The 7,023-nt window shown below is 45.1% G+C and overlaps 1 long non-coding RNA gene across 1 annotated transcript; it reads left to right on the forward strand.

Annotated features, from left to right (window-relative positions):
* The first annotated feature begins 2,518 nt into the window (after positions 1-2,518).
* On the forward strand, positions 2,519-6,760 carry LOC106568755 (agouti-signaling protein). The gene is made up of 2 exons (XR_014380282.1): positions 2,519-2,626; positions 3,743-6,760. It is a non-coding gene; the product is annotated as an agouti-signaling protein (long non-coding RNA).
* Positions 6,761-7,023: the final 263 nt, after the last annotated feature.

The following is a 7,023-nucleotide window of genomic DNA, read 5'->3' on the forward strand; positions in this document are numbered from 1 at the left end:
GGGCTGTGCGGCCCCCCAAAGAAATGCCACCCCACACCATGACTGACCCACCGCCAAACCGGTCATGCTGGAGGATGTTGCAGGCAGCAGAACGTTCTCCACGGCGTCTCCAGACTCTGTCACGTCTGTCACATGTGCTCAGTGTGAACCTGCTTTCATCTGTGAAGAGCACAGGGCGCCAGTGGCGAATTTGCCAATCTTGGTGTTCTCTGGCAAATGCCAAACGTACTGCACAGTGTTGGGCTGTAAGCACAACCCCCACCTGTGGACGTCGGGCCCTCATACCACCCCCACCCTCATGGAGTCTGTTTTTGACTGTTTGAGCAGACACATGCACATTTGTGGCCTGCTGGAGGTCATTTTACAGGGCTCTGGCCGTGCTTCTCCTGCTCCTCCTTGCACAAAGGCGGAGGTAGCGGTCCTGCTGCTGGGTTGTTGCCCTCCTACGGCCTCCTCCACGTCTCCTGATGTACTGGCCTGTCTCCTGGTAGCGCCTCCATGCTCTGGACACTACGCTGACAGACACCGCAAACCTTCTTGCCACAGCTCGCATTGATGTGCCATCCTGGATGAGCTGCACTACCTGAGCCACTTGTGTGGGTTGTAGACTCCGTCTCATGCTACCACTAGATTGAAAGCACCGGCAGCATTCAAAAGTGACCAAAACATCAGCCAGGAAGCATAGGAACTGAGAAGTGGTCTGTGGTCACCACCTGCAGAACCACTCCTTTATTGGGGGTGTCTTGCTAATTGCCTATAATTTCCACCTGTTGTCTATTCCATTTGCACAACAGCATGTGAAATGTATTGTCAATCAGTGTTGCTTCCTAAGTGGACAGTTTGATTTCACAGAAGTGTGATTGACTTGGAGTTACATTGTGTTGTTTAAGTGTTCCCTTTTATTTTTTTGAGCAGTGTATTTTGCCTAAAAAAAGCACGGGGATTTGGCTTGGGGCTTAATCCTCGCCCAGCCAAACTACCCGTGTGCCCCCCCCCCCAATTTTTTTTTTATTGGGGCTGCCTCTCGGGCTCCCTTAACTCCTCCATAGCCCTGGAAATACTCATCCTCATCTCCGCCCATGTCCATCCTTCTTCCTCGTGCTCCTTACCCCGCTGCTTGGTCCATTTGTGGTGGGAGATTCTGTCACGATTGTCGTGTGTGGAGGACCAAGACGCAACAGGGAAGTGTATACTCATCTTCTCTTTTTAATATATAAGAAGGAGAAACAAAATAAACACATATACAATTAACTGAAATGACACTAACAGTTCCCTCAGGTGACAAGCACAAAACAGAATACAACTACCCACAATCCACAATACAAACACACCCCTAATTATAGGACCTTCAATCAGAGGCAACGATAGACAGCTGCCTCCAACTGAAGGCCCCAACACCAATTAACTAAACATAGAAATACAATAGATTAGATAGAACATAGAAAAATACTAACATAGAACATAGACTAACAAACCCTGGACCACATAAACCAAACACCCCTCTACCTACATACATATCCCAAACCACATAAAACAAACACCCCCTGCCACGTCCTGACCAAACTATAATAACAAATAACCTTATTACTGGTCAGACTTGACAGATGCAATGATGTATGATAGCGTTGTACTGTTTCGTATCATAAAGCATACCAAATTGTGATCGTCTACATACAACATTCTGGCATTCTACCATTCATCACAAGGCTGGACTGAAAAGTAAAACTTTTTCATCCAGCCTCCACCACCTGATGCTGTGTATGTACTGCATCAGATGAGCTCTTTATGATGGAACTATTTTGGCATTAAGACATTTAGAGTAAAAGGTTGCATTCTTGAAAGGATAGTTCACCTGAATTACAAATATACTTCATAATATGGATTCATGCATGTCACGTCCTGGCCAGTATAAGGGTTAATTGTTATTGTAGTTTGGTCAGGACGTGGCAGAGGGTATTTGGTTTATGTGGTTCGGGGTGGTGTTTTTTCTAAAAGGGCATTTGATTTAAGTATTCCGGGGTTTTTGGGCACTGTTCCTTGTTTACGTATTTCTATGTTGATCTAGTTGGTTGTATGTCTATGTTTGGTTAATTGGGGTGGACTTCCAATTGAAGGCAGCTGTGTGGTGTTGCCTTTGATTGGAAGTCCTATATTAGTTGGGTGTGTTTGTCTGTGTAATTGTGGGAGATTGTTTCTTGTTTTGCCGAGTGAGCCTTTCAAGACTGTTTCGTTGTTCGTTTCGGTGTGTTCATTCTGAGTTAATAAATGTCAAGATGAGCGTACACATACCTGCTGCGTTTTGGTCCTCCATTAGCAACGACAACCGTGACAATGCAGGGTCGGACTGGGACCAGAAATCAGCTGGGCATTTCTGCACACCAGCCAATTTTTTTTTTTGATGTGTGAGGAAAAAACACCAGGAAATGTTGCACACTTTTATTAATGGGCAGTTCTACTGAACAACTTGCACAGACATTCTCAGGACCTTTTCAAATGTTCAAAATCACCTGGTCTAATCATGCATCCTTGTTTCATATTTCCAACTATAGTTTGGAGCCAAGGGAAATCCAGGAGACTATTTGCCAGGAGAAAGATTTCACCCCATCAGGGACAACACTATGTTGCAGTAAGTTGTTCATTTGTATTTTATTTTATTTAACCTTTGTTTAACTAGGCAAGTCAGTTAAGAACAAATTCTTATTTACAATGACGGCCTAGGAGCAGTGGGTTAACTGCCTTGTTCAGGGGCAGAACAACAGATTTTTACCTTGTCAGCTCGGGGATTCAATCCAGCAACTTTTTGGATACTGTCCCAACGCTCTAACCACTAGGCTACCTGCTGACCCTAAATCTCTACCCCCTTTAAAACTATAGCAGGAACAATGTACTAAATCATGGTTAGAGGTTGTGAGGACAAACTGTGTGGCTCAGTTGGTATAGCATAGCACTTGCAATGCCAGGGTTATGGGTTTGATTTCCATGGGGGACCAGTATGAAAATGTATGCACTCCCTACTGTAAATTTCTCTAGGTAAGTCTCTGGTAACTGTCAAGGACCAGAACTTTTTAAGTAGAATAATTACTGTAGGAAGAAATTAACCGGAAATTGATCAATCTCAAATGTAATTGTCTGGATATAAACATGAACTACTTCCCTTAGTCATTAACTAACTTTGCAAATCATCTATGGGAATTTTTCCTTATGAGAGTCAGTCGAGAGGCTACTGTGATAGTTGAAATCGTAATAGTGATTTAGCTGTAACTATAATTGGGTAAATTATAGTATTGTAAGGCTGACGGTAAAAATATGGATCCATCGACACTGCGACTTAGACTCAAGGTTTAATCAATGTGTTATAACATCTTTCAGGGGACAAATAAAATAAAAGGTAAAATCATATGAGCAGAGAGCGAGGCACAAGAGGCGTGGCTTCAAATCCCACTGCTGGCACCAAATGTAAGGCAGACTAAAGAATAGATCCATGGACACTGTCACTTCAATATTACACTCATGGGGACAAATAAAATGAAAGAGCGAAACACCTTGCACGAACTCTAAACTGAACAACTCCCAGCAAACCCTGTTCTTTATACTAGAGCCAGAGCATTCACTATCAAAAATCAAAGTCTGACAATACAGACCCCCCAGTAATAATGCCTTGCGATTCAGTATGTATATTATATTTTCTCAATTACTGATATGGGGTGTTCAAACATATTTTTCCCTGTGGGTGATGTTTTAGAAACACAAGCCTGAGCCTGCAGCTCCTGCCCGGCGGTGTGGTCGTCTGATGGAAAGCTGTCTCTATCATACCCCCTGCTGTGACCCCTGCGCCTTTTGCCGCTGTCGCCTCTTCAACACCGTCTGCCACTGCTTGAGACTGGGCCTGCACTGTCCCAAAAAGACCTAGACACACACACACAACCATTCACCACATACACACACATACCACTGAACTGTCCCCAAGAAGACCCCCTACAGGCAAACACACATACTACACCCACTCGCACAAACACATACACTGAGTGTACAAACATTAGGAACACCTGCTCCTGCTCTTTCCATGACGTAGACTGACCATGTGAATCCAGGTGAAAGGTATGATCCATTGTTGATGTAGTTTGTTAAATCCACTTCAATCAGTGTAGATGAACGGGGGGAGACGGGTTAAAGAAGGATTTTTAAGCCTTGAGACTGTTGAGACATGGATTGTGTATGCGTGCCATTCAGAGGATGAATGGGCAAGACAAAAGATTTGTGCCTTTGAACAGGGTATGGTAGTAGGACTCAGGCGCACCAGTTTGTGTCAAGAACTGCAACGCTGCTGGGTTTTTTCACTTTCAACAGTTTCCCGTGTGTATCAAGAATGGTCCACCACGCAAAGGACATCCAGCCAACTAGACACAACTGTGGGAAGCATTGGGTTAACATGGGCCAGCATCCCTGTGGGACGCTTGCTACATCTTGTAGAGTCCATGCTCCGACTAATTGAGGCTGTTCTGAGGGCAAAAGGGATGCAACTCAATATTAGGAAGGTGTTCCTAATGTTTTGTACACTCAGTGTATATCTCTCATAGAGACTACTAGAGATCACACAGAGTGACTTACTTCACAGATATTCATGCAAAATACATTTCGACCTCATGAATGACAGATTAAATATTGTAAGGCCCACAATAATTTCCGTGTGTGTATAGACGTTGTATGAATTCATTGTGGACGTGAAACAGTATATGTTTCATGTCCTTTCTTACATAACTATATTAATTCTGTTTTTGTATAACTGTGCACCTCTGCTAGATTCTGGGTCATGTTGATCCAATGCTAACCACAAAAAAAGAAAACATAAACTTGTGACAAACATCCTCTCCATATTTTTTCTGTCGACTATTTGTTAGCCTCACTCATCCTCTTTTCATTGCTATGCTCACCAGTTATCCCTGCTGGCAAGAAATATTTCTCTATGCTCAATAATAGCTTTTGCCGCTGTGGTCACATACATTTTTAAATGGCTAGCAAACTACCCGGTGGATTAAGGTGGATAAGAGGTAGTGAGAGCTCGGGGTGAGGAAAATAACAGTTAAGAATGCAGACAATGAGTAGTAATAAAGGATAACAACCCACAGAAATGTGTTCCAAGTGAACATAACAACAACCACAAACACACCTCAAAAGCACCCTGGAATGGTTCAAGAAGAAATGCTGGACTGTTCTGGAGTGGCCAGCAAAGACACCAAATCTGATTCACATCCATAACATATGGCGAGAGCTGACAACAGCAGTTGGTGGAGGGCACCCTGTAGCAACTGATAATGTAATAACTGCCAATAATGTAATAGTTGCTAATAATGTAATACATTTTGCATTTATAATGTAATAAATGCTAATTATGTAATACATTGCCAATAATGAAATAAGTATGCTGAAAGTATTACGTGATGAAGTTTCTGCACATAACGTAATAATCCAATTATTATGACATTATGCGTTGATTATTACATTGTAAAGTGGTTTTAAAAAAAACTACAATAGTGTAATAACTTAAACTAAAATCACTCTTTCTTTAATGGCATGCCTATTAAGTGTCACACACTTGAGGAACACTTCGTTTTTAATTTTTTTATTTCCACCAAAGAAAACAAGTGATAGACAACAATACAGATAAAAACAAATTCAAACGGAAAGAAACTGCAGGTGTGGTTGGAAGCCCACGGGCTTATATGAAAGCCACACTTCAGGTTGTTTGCATTTGCATCTAGACTTGCAAGGGGGGGATACTATTGCACTTAAGTATTCACACCCCTGAGTCAATACATGTTAGAATCACCACATTTCTTCCATTAAACTCTGTAACTGTTTTAAAGTCACCATTGGCCTCATGGTGAAACCCATGAGCGGTTTCCGTCCTCTGAGTTTAGAAGGATGCCTGTATCTTTGTAGTGACTGGGTGTCACGTCCTGACCAGTAAAGGGGTCAGAGTGTCCGACGACAGTGCCCCGTCCAGAGTGTCCGACGACAGTGCCCCGTCCAGAGTGTCCGACGACAGTGCCCCGTCCAGAGTGTCCGACGACAGTGCCCCGTCCAGAGTGTCCGGCGGCAGTGCCCCGTCCAGAGTGTCCGGCGGCAGTGCCCCGTCCAGAGCTTCCGGCGACAGTGCCCCGTAGAGAGACGGCCCACAGTCCGGAGCCGAGAGAGACGGCCCACAGTCCGGAGCCGAGAGAGACGGCCCACAGTCCGGAGCAGAGAGAGACGGCCCACAGTCCGGAGCCGAGAGAGACGGCCCACAGTCCGGAGCCGAGAGAGACGGCCCACAGTCCGGAGCCGGCGCAGCGAGAGTCGCCCTACAGTCCAGAGCCGGCGCAGCGAGAGTCGCCCTACAGTCCGGAATCGGCGCAGCGAGAGTCGCCCTACAGTCCGGAATCGGCGCAGTGAGAGTCGCCCTACAGTCCGGAATCGGAGCAGCGAGAGTCACCCTACAGTCCGGAATCGGCGCAACCAGAGTCACCTACAGTCCAGAATCGGCGCAGCCAGAGTCGCCCTTCAGCCCGAGGTCTTCAGCGATGCGCCATAGCCCAGAGACTTCGGGAAGGGTAACATTTAATAAGTATTTAGCGGGGGTGGACAGGTTAGGTTGGGGAGTCAGGCCGGAGCCTAAGCCACCTCCATAGTAGGTGGGTTGGGGAGGGGGGGTGTAGCACAAGAACCGTCGGTGACGGTGGCCACCCTCCCTTCCCTCCCGTTAGTTTGGGATTATTTTTGTTTTGGGGTTATTTTTGTGTTTTTTTGTGTGAGGTGCATCCCGGGTCTGCACCTTTGGGGGGGGGGGGGGGGGTACTGTCACATCCTGACCAGTAAAGGGGTTATTTGTTATTGTAGTTTGGTCAGGACGTGGCAGGGAGTGTTTGTTTTATGTGGTTCGGGGTTTGTTTGGATATGTACTTATGTAAGAGGGGTGTTTGCTTTATGTGTTCCGGGGTTTGGGGTTTTTTGGTATTGTTCTATGTTTTGTATTTCTATGGTTTT

This window comes from Salmo salar, chromosome 14 (genome assembly GCF_965601325.2).
Source record: "Salmo salar chromosome 14, fSalSal1, whole genome shotgun sequence".
NCBI classification, from domain to species: domain Eukaryota; kingdom Metazoa; phylum Chordata; class Actinopteri; order Salmoniformes; family Salmonidae; genus Salmo; species Salmo salar.